Source organism: Saimiri boliviensis, chromosome 10 (assembly GCF_048565385.1).
Source record: "Saimiri boliviensis isolate mSaiBol1 chromosome 10, mSaiBol1.pri, whole genome shotgun sequence".
Taxonomy (NCBI): Eukaryota; Metazoa; Chordata; class Mammalia; order Primates; family Cebidae; genus Saimiri; species Saimiri boliviensis.
The window spans coordinates 76,192,841-76,208,922 of record NC_133458.1 but is presented as its reverse complement, the minus strand read 5'-3'; the positions used below and the strand labels follow the sequence as shown (position 1 = coordinate 76,208,922).

The window sequence follows — 16,082 nt, the reverse complement described above, 5'->3', positions numbered from 1 at the left end:
CCAGCCTCCAGAACTGTGAGAAGCAAATTTATTTAGTTTGTGGTACTTTGTTATAGCAACCTGAGCTAAGATAAAAAGCAAATCCATACCAGAATAGGTGTGTACATCTATAGGGACAAACTGATTGCCCTTACAGATGAGAAAGGGACCTAATGTATTTCATTAGATCTAAGTGTCTGGCTTTTATCTTCTCAAAATATATTACTACTTTATTGGCTTAGCTCTGGTTTTTGTTGTGGCAAGTTGGATATTCAGCAGTACTGATAGCTTAGCGTTTCATTATATTAATGATCCCATTGTGCACATTCTGAGATGATGAATGAGGAAGTGTGGGTAATGCCAAGTAGGTAAGTTATTTGGTCTGCTTGTGTCTCCAGTACCTATTGCATGGAGGATGCGTTCTGGTGGGAATGAAGCCGGTAGTCTTATGTAGCGTGTAGCATATAGGTTAAAGCTATAACATAGATATATAGGATGTGTTGCTTCTAGAACCTGCAATGACCTACCATGCTCCATGCTTCCTTCTTTGTGGTAGGGAATGCTAAATGCAACAATCTGTGTTGTAGATTGGGTAGATAGACCATCACATCCCTAATCACTGGATTCCTAACTTCACTAAGGTGACAGGTTCCTAAATTATTGTGGGGAATATCTGATCCTCTGGAACACATGTATCGTATCAAGAACTTTCATGTACTAGTCATTTGTTTCTCATATTGCCCAAACTGCAGGATGTCATTCATGAAGTGGATCAGTATCATGTCTGTGAGATTTCCAGAAAGTCCAGACATCTTTGAATTACAATAAAGGAAGAAAGTTAACAGAGCTATAAGCAAAATTGTGAATAACGATTGTTTTTCCCATGTGAATGTAAACTGCTGCTGATCCTGTTTTCTGATTAGGATAGGAGAGAAGACATTTTCCCAATTAATGACAGCATACTATATATCAGAGAATTAGTAAACTGCTTTCACAGTGCATGCCTCTGGCACAGCCACTGAAGTCAATGCTATTATTTGGCTGTTTGTAATAGTTTACAGTCTTCTCCAGGTGTCATCTGGTTGTTAAAGGGACCAAATAGGTCAATTTAAAAGGGATGCTATGGGATTTCGTGTGCATATCCTTTACAGTTTTAAAGGTAGCACAGATCTGTCTACCTCACCTATATTTTTCTCTGCCACCTAACCTGTACTTTTCAGCCTATAGATTTCCTCCTGGTCTGATATTGTTGCCAATTTAATATAATTGCAAGGACAAAGTAGCAAATGAAGCGTGTGGTTTCAGAAACTTCTGCTTGGCCTTCTCTACTATGATAGCTCTTACCATGATACATGCCACACTTGTACCAACTTTCAAGTTATTGATCCTCATTATAGAATCAGATGCTGGGAAATGACCACCTGGTAGGTCAGCAGACCCAGTGGACTTACTTGCTGTAGGCTAGACTTTAGCCAGAAGTGCATTTATTACCTGCCCTCTGTAAACCACATGTATTAGTTCATTAGGGCTGCTATTGATAGAGGCAGGGGGCAGAGAAATTCTAAGCAGACAGGATCAGGTCCCTGGTGGAACCTCACCTTCAAACCAAAGTAGCCTGAAACCTGCATCTCGAAGTGAGAACTTCTATTCCTGTTTGCTTACTCTCTCCTAGTTGGTTCTTTCTGAATAATGTCTTTTTACCAGTCAAATGTTGCCTTTTCCATAAATACCTATGGCCTGCCTCACCCCAATCTCATGCCTATCAAGACCCCAGACTCAGTCCGTAGAAGGGAGAGATGGCTTGACTTTGGAGAGAAGATAGCCAGACTTTAGGCAAGATGAGACAGCTTCACTTCAGGGAAGGACAGTTGGACTTCAAGGAAAGCTATCTGCCCTTCCTGTTCCCTCTCCAGCTACCCTCTACGCTGAGAGCCAATCCACCACTCAATAAACTTTTTTGCCTTCACCATCCTTCAAGTGGCTGCATGACTTCATTCTTCTTGGATGCTGGAGAAGAGCTTGGGACCCACTGAGTATGGGTACCCAAAACATGCTGTCATATCGACCCTTTGCCCTTGACGGCAGAGGGAAACTGCCCAATGTGATGAGGCAAGGGACGAATTGAGCAGCTAACACACAGCCATTCACAAACAGCACAACTAAAGGACCATAGTAACAGCCCCTCTGGGGCCTTGGGGTCGCAGGCACCCCACCTAACTGGGCACCACCACGAGGAGCTTGCTCCTACCACCACCCAGCATGCCTAGCCAGGTCCTACACTCATTCACTTCATGTGCTCCCTTCTGCAAGGGGTTGAGGACAGGCCCAGTAAATATTCATCCTTGTCACACATCCAACAAAAAGGGCCAAGAAAAATCCTGCATCACAGTCTAACAAGAGAAATTCATTTTTCACAGTTTTAGAGGCTGGAAAGGCTGAGATCAAGGGGGCAGAAGATTAGGTATCTGACAGGGACTGTTTTTCTCATAAACAGCACCTTCTGGCCATGTCCTTATATGGTGGAAAGGGCAAGGTTGCTCCCAGAGGCCTCTTTACAAGAGCACCGATTTCATTTTTAAGGGTTCAGACCTCGACCTAATCATCTCCCAAAGGCCCCACCTCCTAATACCATCAGAGGGCTTCTCTCCGTGCATGCTAGCTGATATTACAGTGGCTTCAGAATGCAACCTACTTTCTCCCTTACCAAGTCCAGTCTTTCTTCAGATGAATTAAATCCTAGTTATCAGCCAAACCTTCAGCACTGAAGGTTTTAGCATGTGAAATGCCATGGCACTCCCACCTGTGAAAAGAGAGGGAGAATATGATGATGCTTTGGCTCATCACATGTAAATGTCAGTTAAGACTGTGTGTAATTTTTCTGTAAGTAGTCCCCTTTTCTCAGTGTATAGTCATCAGAGTAAAGTGTCTCTAGGTCCCTTTGCAGAAAGGCCGAGAGGATCATTAAAATATATACTTGCTACAATGTTGCAGGGTCCTTTCTTCTGGGCATCTGGTCACCTCTTCAGCCTATAGATTTAAAACTGAAAATTTAAGTCTAGAACATGAGGAAGGGATTATGACTTTTAATCTAGCCTTTTCATTGTAGATGCTAAGCAGTGCCCGTGTTGGCTGGCCATGGCTTTTGCCCTAGGGATGGTATAGTCTATAAATCCCCTTCATAACTCTATAGGGGTTGTTCCTCTAACCTTGCTAATATCCATCAGTTGCATCCCCCTTATTTGTGGCAGTTAGGCACTGCCACCTCACTTATATTTTTCAGGGTCTCACTATGTTCATGGATATTAATGAGCCCAGCTCTGTGTCCACCTCTCTTATGGTCAGGCTATAAAAGTAGTAATGGCAGTGTCCTTATACCTATGTGCTCTTGATAGCTTTAAATCACAGGAAGGATTATAGCCCTCCTTGGGGTTAGAATTCTTTGATGGGGCTTCTGATGCCATCAAATACACTCTAGCATGAGGGTATTTTTGAACCTTTTTGTTCCTTTTACTATGTTCTACCAGAAAAGTGAAGGCATTGCTATTTCACTTATCATAGACTACCACTCTCCATAGGCTTCTTGGAGTGCGTATCAGCTAATTTACCTAATCATCTATTCTTATATTCAGATCCCTTTAATCACAAAAATATCAAAATCCAATCCGAGGGCTTCTCTCCATGCATGCTAGCTAATACTTACAGTGGCTTCAGAATGCAACCTATTTTCTCCCTTACAAAGTCCTGTCTTTCTTTAGATAAATTAAATCCTAGTTATCAGCCAAACCTTCAGCACTGAAGGTGTGGACAGCTCCTTCAGGGGGCATCTACCAGCAGTTGCCCCTACCACCTAGTAGGCAATGTACCCATTCCCTGTGAAACAATGCATCTATCCCCTGTCAGTAGCATACCCATTCCCTGGTCAGCAATGCAGCCATCCACCTGGTCAGCAACATGCCCTTCCTCTTTCAGCAATGCATCCACTGACCAGGTCAGCAGTGCATCCAATCCCCTCTTAACAGTTTATACATCTCCTTTCAGCATTGGTCCCATTCCCTGTCAGCAATGGTCAGTCATTTACCCACTTCCTGTCAGAATAGTGCACCCATCCCTTTGTCTTCGATGTACTCATCCCTTTTCAGCAGTGCACGCATCCCACTGGTTTGGTGCACTGTACCTCCATGCTCCTGTTTGCAGTGCTACCATTCTTCTCATCAGCAGTACACTCCTTGCCTGCCAACAGTGTATGCAACATTTGTCGGCAGTGTAGTCATCTTGTATCAGGAATATACCCACCCCTTTGCAACAGTGAACTCGTCCATCTGGGCAGCAGTGAAACAACCCCCTGCCAGCTTTGTAGTCATCGTCTGTCAGCAATGGGTCTTCTGAAAAGAAGAGAAAGGGGAGTCAGACAATCAAGCTGAGTCTATGTGAATAAAGTCTTTTTTCTCTAGTTCAAATGCTGGGCAAGTGTGAGCATGGGTGCTGTGTGATTTCAGGGCACAAGAAAAAATGAATCACACATCCATGTCCTTCCACAAATAAGCCAATCATGGCTAGCAGATAAATGAGCTTGACTTAGGATTATGACTGTGGCAAGTAATCAAGTTGATTAAAAGATACTTTTAAAATGTTCTTAAATTTTAAAGAATTAACTAAAATCTCTGTGGATTAGGCCCTTCATCTATAAAACCATATCTCCTAGGGTGGTTTTGAGGATGAAGTGAGTTTTTGGTGAAGGAAAATATTCGAACAGGGCCTGCATTGTTAGCACTCAATACAAACTAGCTATTATTATTAGTTCCTCGGTATTTATTTATTGTAATAGCACAGATTTTGGAGATGAAAAAAATACCATTAAATATTTATTTTTTAAATTTACCATTAAATATTAATTACATACATCATTTAACATAACTATAAATTCAAGTACAGTTTTGTAAATTTTTGTTATTTGAGTTAAAGAAGCAATAATACATTATTTTGTTATTTAAATTATCTATGAATATCTGTAATATGAATACATTAAACAGAAAATCAAACACCACATGTTCTCACTCATAGGCGGGTGTTAAACAATGAGAACACATGGACACGGGGAGGGGAACACTACACACTGGGGTCCGTTGGGGGGAAATGGGGGAGGGATGGAGGGGTGGGGAGGTGGGGAGAGATAGCATGGGGAGAAATGACAGATATAGCTGAGGGGAAGGAAGGCAGCAAATCATACTGCCATGTGTGTACCTATGCAACAATCTTGCATGTTCTTCACATGTACCCGCAAACCTAAAATGCAATTAAAAAAAAAAAAAAGAATATACATGGAAGATCACGGACCAGCTGGGAAACAGTTCTCCATGATTTGTTGGTACTTCTACCTGTCTTATGAGTAGAAGCACTGACTGGCCTTTGTTCTCAACTAATTTTTGCAAAGATTTTTTTGTATGGCAAATAGTTTTGGAAGATAGAGATAGTGTCTTTCTTTAGAGGAAAGAGCAAGCATGCTGTCTATTATGAATGATTCTAGTACCCAAAGCTCAGGGTTTCTCTCAGTAATGCAATCCACTATGTGTGCAAGCATCAATCTGGGTCTACATGAGTCACTTTTATGAGACTTATATGCAAGGAGCACTGACACAATCATGCTCATGTTCATACTGCTTGCTGTGACATGAGTAATAAAGTCCTTTGTCTCTGAAAAAAAAAAAAAACTCAATAGTTGCTCAATAAATATTTACTGAAACTATTCACAATTCAGAATCTCAAAAATTAATGAGAAAAGTCTTTATTGATCTAAAAATGTAGGAGGTATGTTTGTTTTTAAAAATATGGTGCAAGACATGTCATATGAATGCAATTTTGTGAATTTTATTATAGCTTTATGGATTGATGTGTAAGGTGATACACAGAAGTTGAACAGGTGCTTTTTGTCTTCAATTATTATTATGCTAATATTTTACATTAGCAGAACAAAAACACAATTCAAAACAACATATTTTACAGATCAGGTTCAAGATATTAGTTTTTTTCTCTATATCTAAAGATAATTTGAAGTTTAAATTAATCTTACAGCCTTTAAAAATGCTTTAAAATATAAAGCACTGGATGTGATTCCACATATAACAGCATCACCTAGAAATACAGAATCCTGACATCCAAGATAAATGAACAACAAATAGAAAACGCTACAGAAAGGGTCAAATCCATTTGCTGTCTGGACAGTTGTAAAGAATGTTGATCTTTCTATTTTTTACTTGTTTGGATCTATAGTCTGCAAATACACATCTGGAAACATTTCTTAATGTGTCAATTTAGAAAAACCCTTTACTATATATATTTTTAGTTAATAATCACAAAAACACTCCAACAAAATACTTTATTGTAGAAAATCATAAAACCATCATAAATCATTCCTAAAACTTTCCGTGGAAAGAAATAATCAAATAAGATATAATATGTAACACTTGAAAATATAAATGTCCAGTAAAAATGTGGCAATAGTGAGAATATTTTGAGAAAGTGTTTTTCTAAATGGTTCCAAAAGGAACTCCCTTCCCCACACACCCACCACACAGTCTCTAAGAGGTAATCAGAAACTTGGGGAAGTTTTTAATTGAGTCATTTGTTTAGTGAAATAAGCCAAGCACAGACCGACAAACATTTTATGTTTTCACTCATATGTGGGAGCTAAAAGTGTGGATCTCATGAATATAGTAGATTGGCATCTATCAGAGGCCAAGAAGGATAGAGGAGGAGAATATGAAGAGAGAGGTTTATTAATGGGTGCAAGTACATAGTTAGATAGAAAAAATAAGATAAAGCATTTGGCACATCAGCAGAGTGACTATAGCTTACAATAATTTGTTATATATTTTAGAATAGCTAGAAGAGAATAATTCAAATATTTTTAGAAAAAAGGCATATCTTTAAGGTAATAGATATATACTTACACTGATTTGATCTTTGCAAATTATGTGATTAAATTATCACATGTACCCCCAAACTACATACATTATTAGGTATGAAGAAACTGAATTTTAAAATTTGTGGCATTATTTTTAAAATTTTCACAGTAACTGATTCTATAGGTGAGACATTTTCAAGTATACCTATTTGAGTGTTAAATTTGGAGGTTAAGTTCAAATACTTTAATATCAAAGCTCATACTCTATACATTCCAACAGATAGGAAAACTAAAATCAGTTTGTAGATGCATCTGTGTCTCTCTGTGTTCTCAACATGGACTGTTGATGGTCACATGTGGAAGCTGAACACTAAATACCATAGAAGAGGCTACTAGGATTTCAGGGTCAAGTGACAGGATTATGCAAGGGTGAAAGGGGGGCTGTTTAGATAAAGGAAATAAAGGAATTAAAAATGTTTTGATTCTAGCTTTAGAGAGGTAAAATCAATGGCACCATTAACAAGAATTACCAGTTGTGATTTCAGCAAGGTTAAAGCCAATAAAGGTTCAAGAAAAAGCTTAAGATAAAGGAACTTAATCCCACATTGCCCATTAGCCCTCATAACAAGGAACTTCCCAAAACCCCACTCCTCCCATCCATTACCCACCTCCCCCCAACACTATGTAAATAATACAATATATGCTTGGTGGACAAGCATATCTGCAAAACACATCCCTGGATTTCCAACTCACATGTTTTTTGCTTGTAACTTTGAATTCCTCTTATTTTTTTTTTCTTTTTATTATACTTTAGGTTCTGGGGTACATGTGCAGATCATGCAGGATTGTTGCATAGGTACATACATGGCAATGTGGTTTGCTTCCTCCATCCTCCCTGTCACCTACATCAGGCATTTTTCCCCATGTTATCCCTCCCTGACTCCTCAGCCCACTGCTGTCCATCCTTTGCCCCCACTCAACAGACCCCAGTGTGTGATGCTCCCCCCTCCCTGTGTCCATGTGTTCTTATTGTTCATCACCCGCCTATAAGTAAGAACATGCGGTGTTTGATTTTCTGTTCTTGTGTCAATTTGCTGAGAATGATGCTTTCCCAATTCATCCATGTCCCTACAAAGGACACAAACTCATCATTTTTTATGACTGCATAGTATTCCATGGTGTATATGTGCCACATTTTCCTTGTCCAGTCTATCGTCGATAGGCATTTGGGTTGGTTCCAGGTATTTGCTATTGTAAACAGTGCCGCAATGAACATATATGTGCATGTGTCTTTATAATAGAGTGATTTATAATTCTTTGGGTATATACCCAGTAATGAGATTGCTGGGTCAAGTGGAATTTCCATTTCTATGTCCTTGAGGAAGCGCCACACTGTCTTCCACGATGGTTGAACTAGTTTACACTCCCACCAACAGTGTAAAAGTGTTCCTATTTCTCCACATCCTCCCCAGCATCTGTTTTCTCCAGATTTTTTAATGATCACCATTCTAACTGGCATGAGGTGATATCTCAATGTGGTTTTGATTTGCATTTCTCTAATAATCAGTGATGATGAGCATTTTTTTCATGTTTGTTGGCCTCATATATGTCTTCTTTTGAAGAAGATGTTCATATCCTTCACCCACTTTTGGATGGCTTTGTTTTATTCTTGTAAATCTGTTTTAGTTCTTTACAGATTCTGGATATTTGCCCTTTGTCAGATGGGTAGATTGCAAAAATTTTTTCCCATTCTGTTGGTTGCTGGGTCACTCTAATGATCGTTTGTTTTGCTGTTCAGAAGCTCTGGAGTTTAATTAGGTCCCATTTGTCTATTTTGGCTTTTGTTGTCAATTCTTTTGGTGTTTTAGTCATGAAAGAAACTTTGGAGGTAGCACTTTTTGGAAGAGAATGTTAAGTTATTTTTTTGATGTGTTGAAGTGATTTTGAGAATCAGAATCAGTAATACTCCCTTGATGAAAATCTGTAAGTGTGGAGAGTAGAAGAAAATTTGAAAAGGAAATCTGGTGTTGGTTGACAGCCCATTTTAGAATAGGGTTTGAGAGCAGAGATTTAAAAATAGCAAAATATTTTTTATAAAAATTCAAAACCACATCAGATTGATTTTGATTGGTTTCACTTGGGCTGTGTTTTTTTCAGCTGACAAAACTGTATCTAAAAGCTCCATAATGATGGACAAAATAGTAACAAAAAGTGTACATTTCAATATTGTAGAGTAGTAAAACCCTTAGATGTGATGGAAGTGTCACAAACGGCAACAGCCTTCTCTGTTGCTGTGGCCCCGGACAGTGCACCCTCCTCTGTCCTTTTGAAGGCCACTCTTGATGTGTTTGTTTTTCTAGCAGCCTGAATACGACTCTCAAAATCCTTTACTTCTGAAAAATATGACTTCCAGTTGCAGTGCTTTGGGAATCCAAGATTTCTAGTATTGTAAAAATAGAACATTTCAAAGCAAGTTCTGCTGGCTTCTAACCTCCCCCATTGGTCTATTACTTTTATTATTATTTAACCAGAAATCAGTCTTCCAAGTTCCCTTATTCTCTACATCCTTTAAATCCTCAGCACCATTAATAAATAATAAAATAACCTCCACTACAAACTGTGACTATGAATTTGAATATTAACCAAAATAATGCTATTAATAGCCAAAAGATGCTACAGTACTCATATTCTAAAATTCATGCATGTAACTCAAAGGAGAGCTTATTACATTTTTAATTTAACATTATTTTGTACATGATTCTAAGTGTGTCCTAATGATTTCTAACTATAAATCTATTTGTCAATAAACAAATACAAATTCGACTCAAAGCTCAGAATAAAACAAGAGAATATAGAATAAGTGCAGAAGTTTTTTATTGCAAAGAAATACCCAGCTAATGTCATTATAACTTATCTAATATCTCAGCTTGTAGTGTATTTGAAACAAAACTTGAGAAGGTTTTAGGTATGCTACAGTGAGATATACTGTCAGCAGAACAAATTTAGAGTGGACAGCTTTCTGGTGAGGGAAGAAAAAAAAAACTAGTAGAACAGCGTACACAACTGAAAATAGGCCAATATAGTTATCTACTATTTTACATTACTCCAACACTCCTATGTATAATTGTATTAGGATTAGGGTTGTGTATAGTGCTGGCTGCTGCTGTGTAGGAATTAAGTTACAACAAATACATACCATTTCAGAAAGAAGGGCAACATAGCTTCAAGGACTTATCTTTCTCAAATTTATTTCACATTCCCCCTACTCTTGACACTGGATGCCCTGGGCCTCCTGGGCCTGCTTTTGATGGTTTTCAATCCACTCTTTTCATTGTGCTTAAATTTTCTCCTAAGCTCAGTTGATGGCAGTGATGGATATATTTTTGTCAAAATAATTGGCTGCTTGAAAGAAAAAATTTCACTAACTAAAATTAACTGACTTGGAATACCTGCTCTTCTGGAAATGTCAGACAAAGGCCATGTTGTGGAGTAGGAAGCAAAAGTCATGTTAGATGAATTTGTTATGAGTTATTTTTCATTTCTAACTTTCAATAGCCAACTTCCAATGAAATTTATTAGCTTGACATAGTTCTCATTTACATCATATCTAATTTATACTAATAAACCCAACTGGATAGGTAACAAATTGACTATTTTAAGCAAAATGAAGTAAACCTTAATTTAGTATTTATTCCAGGGGAAAATATTTTGTTTTGTTGATCAGTTTAATTATCTCAGTTGTGACCCTTTCATTTATAGGATGTATACTTTATCCTAACAGAATTGCCCAGATATTTTAAAGAAAGTAAACCTCAAGTTTGCAAACATTTCAGGAAGAGGAATATTTGTGATGCCTTTTATCAATACTGACACTTTTGTCTTTTGTAGATGAGGAATAAAAATGGAACAGACAGTTCACATTGCTTCTTTATGCAAACCTCAGTATTAAAATGTACAATTACTTCACACTTTTCTCAGTGGCAACATTTTTAAGATACAGAATTCTATTTAATACCAAATACTTTTCTTGAGGAGCAAGAGAAAATGTGGGTGTAAAGTGAAAACAACAGTTTAACAATCTGATTTTTGTTGAGAGGTCATCAGGATGCTTGGAAACACAGGGTGGATCGTTACTATGAGAGCTCTGTGTCCACATGATGCCATCAAATCAAATTATTTGAGGAAGTGTTTGTTTCTGATGGCGTAAAGGGAAAGGGAAACAACCAAAATTTTAATCACTGAAAATTTAATATATGGTGTGTCCACATAAAAAAAATCTAACTAAAAAATTTTTATCAAAAACACTCCTGATCAAAAAGTAAATAAAGAACACTCCTGGCAGTCTGTGTGTGTGTGTGTGTGTGTGTGTGTGTGTGTGTGTGTGTGTGTGTGTGTGATATAGAAGCAATGTTTTGAAGAGAAATTCATTATTTATAATGAATCTTCTATCAGCCTAAACTATTTAGCTATAGAAGCAATGAAATGCAATACAGCGTAGCTATACAATAATATCTTTTCTCTATAACTTGGGAACAAAAGTCCAAAAAATACTTTGTATTTAATTAGGACTTCCACCCTGCAGAGCCCTTGACATATCAAGTTATTTCATTTTTCCTGATAAAGCCCCAGATGACCCCCATCATTTGTTCTTTTCTGTGCTAGTCTTGTTACTCACCTGTGCTTCCATTTTAGTACATTCAGGCTGTTAAAATATTACAAACTGGCTGACTTATAAACTACAGAAATTTCTCACAATTCTAGAGTCTTGGAAGTCCTAGATCAAGACAGATTTGGTGCCTGGTTAGGGCCTGACTTTTGGCTCACACAGGGCAACTTCCCTCACATGGTGGAAGGGGCAGCTAAGCTCATTTGGGTTTCTTTCATAAAGGCACTAATCCCACTCCTGAGACCCCCACCATCATGACCCAACCACCTTTCCAAAATTTTACCTACTAATATTACCACCTAGGAAGTTAAGATTTCAGCACATAAATTTGGAAAGACACAGTCTATAAATAGCTGCTTCTATCGCTGGTGTCTTTAATCAGCAGCCACTGCCCCCATGACCATTGATAGAGCAACTCATGCTAATTTTCCACAATTTTGGTTACTTTTAATTATATTTCTGCTCTCATAGCCAGTGTGCTACTCCCTGTGGGGTTGAAAGGAATGGGCTACCAAGCCTATAAAGCTGGGATTATTTTAGTATGAGGGTGGCCTTGAATTATTCCTGTTTCTTATTGCTATTTAAAAGTACAGAAAGAATTTCTCCATTGATGACTAAGAGATTTGAAAGGCAACATCCCATTTTTCACACAAAATTATCTTTTCCTTTTTGACCAAGAATTGATATTCTAGGACAGAATCCAGGCAGCATTCCACAATAAGAAAACCTTAATTAAAATTTAGAGAAATATTTGCTCTGTTCAATTATTTAATCCCACAGTATAGAAGCCTGGTAGTCTTCTTTCAAATAGGTGTAACATTCTGGAACTTTTCTTACCTTGAAATAGCAATGTAACTTTACATTTTTTATCACAACCCCCCCCCCCCCATGATCCCCTTTGATAACTTTAAGATTTTTAAATTTTTTATATCATTCCTTTTTCATTGTAATATAAATCAGCTTGTTTTGCTCAACAGACATTCAAGTGATAAGAAAGAGGCAAGATTAGAAACGGAGTGTTTTTTTGTCTGTTAAGGCCGAAGGTCTCAGATTTCAATAATATTAAATAATTGTCTTGGGGCATCTTAATTGCCCTATCACTAATGCTGTTATTATTTTCCCAGTTAGGAAATATTTTGGCAGTCAGGTTTACTTTGCAGAGCTTTAAGAGTATTAGAGTGGCTTCCCAGATTTAGACCACAAGTTAGCAATGGAATGGGAACTGCCAACAGCTCTAATCTATCAGACTCAGCTGGTCCCTCGTTACTTGGCCATGACTGTCATGGTGAAAGATGAACTCTCTTATACTTGGACTGTTAATATAAATGAGCTCTATTTCACATTGAGATGTTTTGATTGAGAATTCCTGAGATGACTCAGGTCAATTTTCTGAGAGGTTACAAGTAATTTAGAACTTACAAGTGAGTATAAATAGCTTAAGCTGATCGTTTTAATATGACATGCTTTACTCTTGGGTTGAATTTCATTTGCTACCCTGAAACCAATTATTTTGGTTTTTAAAATCTTTCCAGAGATCTTACAAAGTCCCGACTAACCAAAGCATAAATTTCTCTCCTAGTAACAGACGTTTTGGAGTTATATCGAATTGCAGTGTGCAGTACTGATCTTTTGGGCACCCCACTGGAAAATTCTGTGTCCTGAGAATTACCTAATTATTTCTTTTCTTTGTATCCTATTTTTAAATCAGACTTTAAATTCTCTATGATTTCCTTAGTTTTATTAATGGAACTGCAGGAAAAACTAAACCAAAACCCTCTTTTGAAAGTTTGAAAAAATAAGTTTTTTTCTTCATATGTAATTTATTTTTGATAGTTTTTCTTTGATGATTTTTGCATGGTAACTCATATTACAGTTTTACGGACTCAAGATAGATTATAGACCTGACAGTTATTTATCCCTGCTAATATTGCTTTTCTGTAATTAAAAATAATGTCCTTTTAAAAAGATTGATTTATAATTATATATATGTATATATGTATATATATAATTTTATTACAAAATATATTTTTATTGCGTTTTGTAAAAGAAAAATGACACTGGACAAGTTAGACAAGACTATTCAAAACTATTACAAATAAGAGAAAAATTAAACTTGACTTTCTTGAAGAAAAAGGTGGGAAGGTCTTAAGCTTCCAGATGAGCAAGTGGAAAAGTATTGGAGGACTTTGGAGAAGGGTCGGTCATGGCGATTCAGGTTCACTTGTGTTTGCTAATGGGCTCTTATTGAAGTTAGGCTTCTCCTCTGTCACAGAGAAGGGAATAGGGGCTCTATCGTTCTTGATGATTTTATTATAAGGGGATGGCTCTCAGACGAAAAGATATTCCTGGTTTATAAAACGACAAGAAGCTAGGAGAAGATTTGTATCTCAAAGAGGCAGAGAGAGAATTTACAACTGCAAATTCTGTAAGGTAAACGCTGTAAGAAAAGGGAGATCAGGGACCTATAGCCGGGAAAAGGCTTGTCTGAACTTTAGTCGAGAGGAATAATTAAGGTCATCTAGGTCAGTTCAATAATTACTAATAAAAATAAGAAAATGAATTTAATATGACCAGTAGTTCCTTACATAGATGAATATTTTCAAATTAGTATTTCAGTGTCAAAGTATCAGGTTGCATTTTGCTAATGACTGTAAGTGTGCTGATGCAGAATCTAATAATGAAGCTAAGCCCACAAAGTCATATTAAAATTTTCTAAAATGTCTTTATATTTCAATCTATGAAAGAAAAATGAGTTGTAGTTTATGTCAGGTCCATAAAATTATTGACAAAGATAATGAATTAATTTGTAACCTATTTATAAATGTGTTATCTTTAAATCTTGAGTGTCCTGGCTTCTGATAAAATCTTAGGTTCTCTACTTTTCTGCAGTGCCATGACCTGTGAAGGATCTGAGTTTTTATGCTATTTGCAAGCTAATAAGTTAATTGCTATAGTTTTACAGATGCTAGTGAAAGACAAGACTCCAGGACCATAGACACAGGACTTTATTACTAATAGTGTAGCAGGCAGCACAAGCTTCATGTTCTCATCTGTTCCTGTGGCCTTCAAGTCCCATGGGGAGTGATGTGGAGGCAGGCCCATTTCATATCACATGCAGTTGATATGTATCATAGCTGAAAAACTCTGAATTTAGGAAATCCCCAATCTTATGAAGGTAATCTTTATTTTCCTAATCAAGGAACAAATCTGACTTCTGTCCTGAAGAAAGACACAATCTTTATCTTTCAGCTATAATCTTGAAAAATGTTCTAACAGTAAAAATTTATGTAACATACACAAACATCATGCAGAATTGTCTTCTAACCCTCAGAACTATTTTTTACTTCGATTTTTCTTTTTTTTGCCATCATACCTTATTGTCCATCTGGTAATACCATTTTATTATAAAAGTTAAATATAAGTATATATACACCAGCTGGAATCTATGGTTAGTATACGGTTTGTTGCACCCTAATCAGAAATTCATGTTCCAGAGGAGGCCACATAAGTATGCAAAATATAATTTTTAAGATCTACATTACAGAATTATTAGCATAAGAGATGTTTTGATGATTTTTCTTGGTAAAGGAAGTGGTGTCCACAATATGTGATTGATTAGAAAAATAGTACCAGCATTCTCTCTGCTTGCAAAAGGCCTAAGAAATCAGCACGCCCTAGAAATTAATATTTTCAGAACAGGATTCTAAGTGAGCAGTTTTGTTTTGTTTGCCACTTTAAGAGGACTCTCTAAACTTTTAAATGGCTTATAATTTAATTTTGATTAGGTCTTCTATCTTGATATGTCATCCTAGGAGCAAATCTTAAAAACAGGATTCTTGTCAGAATGTCTGTAGACTGAGTGGGGATTTTACAAAGCCTAGGAGAACTGGTCATGTAAATGTTTTCTTTTCTTCTTCTTTAATGCCTATAAGATTGCCAGAATGAGGTCTAATACGATATGAGACTTGCTTTCATTCTCACTTATCACCTAAGTACAAAGTTGTGGAGAAAGAGAAAGGCATGTTAACCTTCACCTCTCATCACCTGAGTCTTCTGACATTTATCTAAAGCATCGGACACATGTTTTATGACTGTACTGGCTTAGATCAATTAATAATCGAATCTCAGGAGGATGCTTGTAAATGATTCACACGTGGCTTGGGGAAGGGAAAGGGAATATGGCATCCTAATAACTTTGGTGCTGTAAGTACTCCCATTTTGGGCTATTTTGAGCTATTATAATGACACCACTGAACAGAAAGTTGGGAAGATTCGTGCATAATTGCCTTTCATGGGACAGTAAAATCCAGCTCCAGTAAAAGCTAACTTCAGCATACCATTGTATGGTACTCTAGTTTGTCTTATAAGCTAGTTATAAAAAGTGAAAATATTCATTTTTGGAGACTAATTCTCACTTATTTGGGGGAGATTAATAACTCAGTTGTAGGAACTTTAAGTTACACTGCAATTTAATTGAATCCTCAAAAAACTTACATATAAATTTTTATTGTTGACACTTTCATCATGAAATTTGAC

At 37.0% G+C, this 16,082-nt stretch overlaps 2 long non-coding RNA genes across 2 annotated transcripts in view; one reads left to right on the top strand and one right to left on the bottom strand.

The window, feature by feature from the left end:
• Positions 1-16,082, bottom strand: part of LOC141580098 (uncharacterized) — a 99,112-nt gene that overhangs the window by 8,557 nt on the left and 74,473 nt on the right. The window contains exons 4-5 of the long non-coding RNA XR_012512135.1: positions 4,273-4,361; positions 2,684-2,779 (exon numbers count right to left, since the gene is read on the bottom strand). This is a non-coding gene — a long non-coding RNA (uncharacterized LOC141580098). The remainder of the gene's footprint in view (positions 1-2,683; positions 2,780-4,272; positions 4,362-16,082) is intronic.
• LOC141580099 (uncharacterized) overlaps positions 1-16,082 on the top strand; it is a 355,445-nt gene that overhangs the window by 331,348 nt on the left and 8,015 nt on the right. The window lies entirely within an intron of this gene.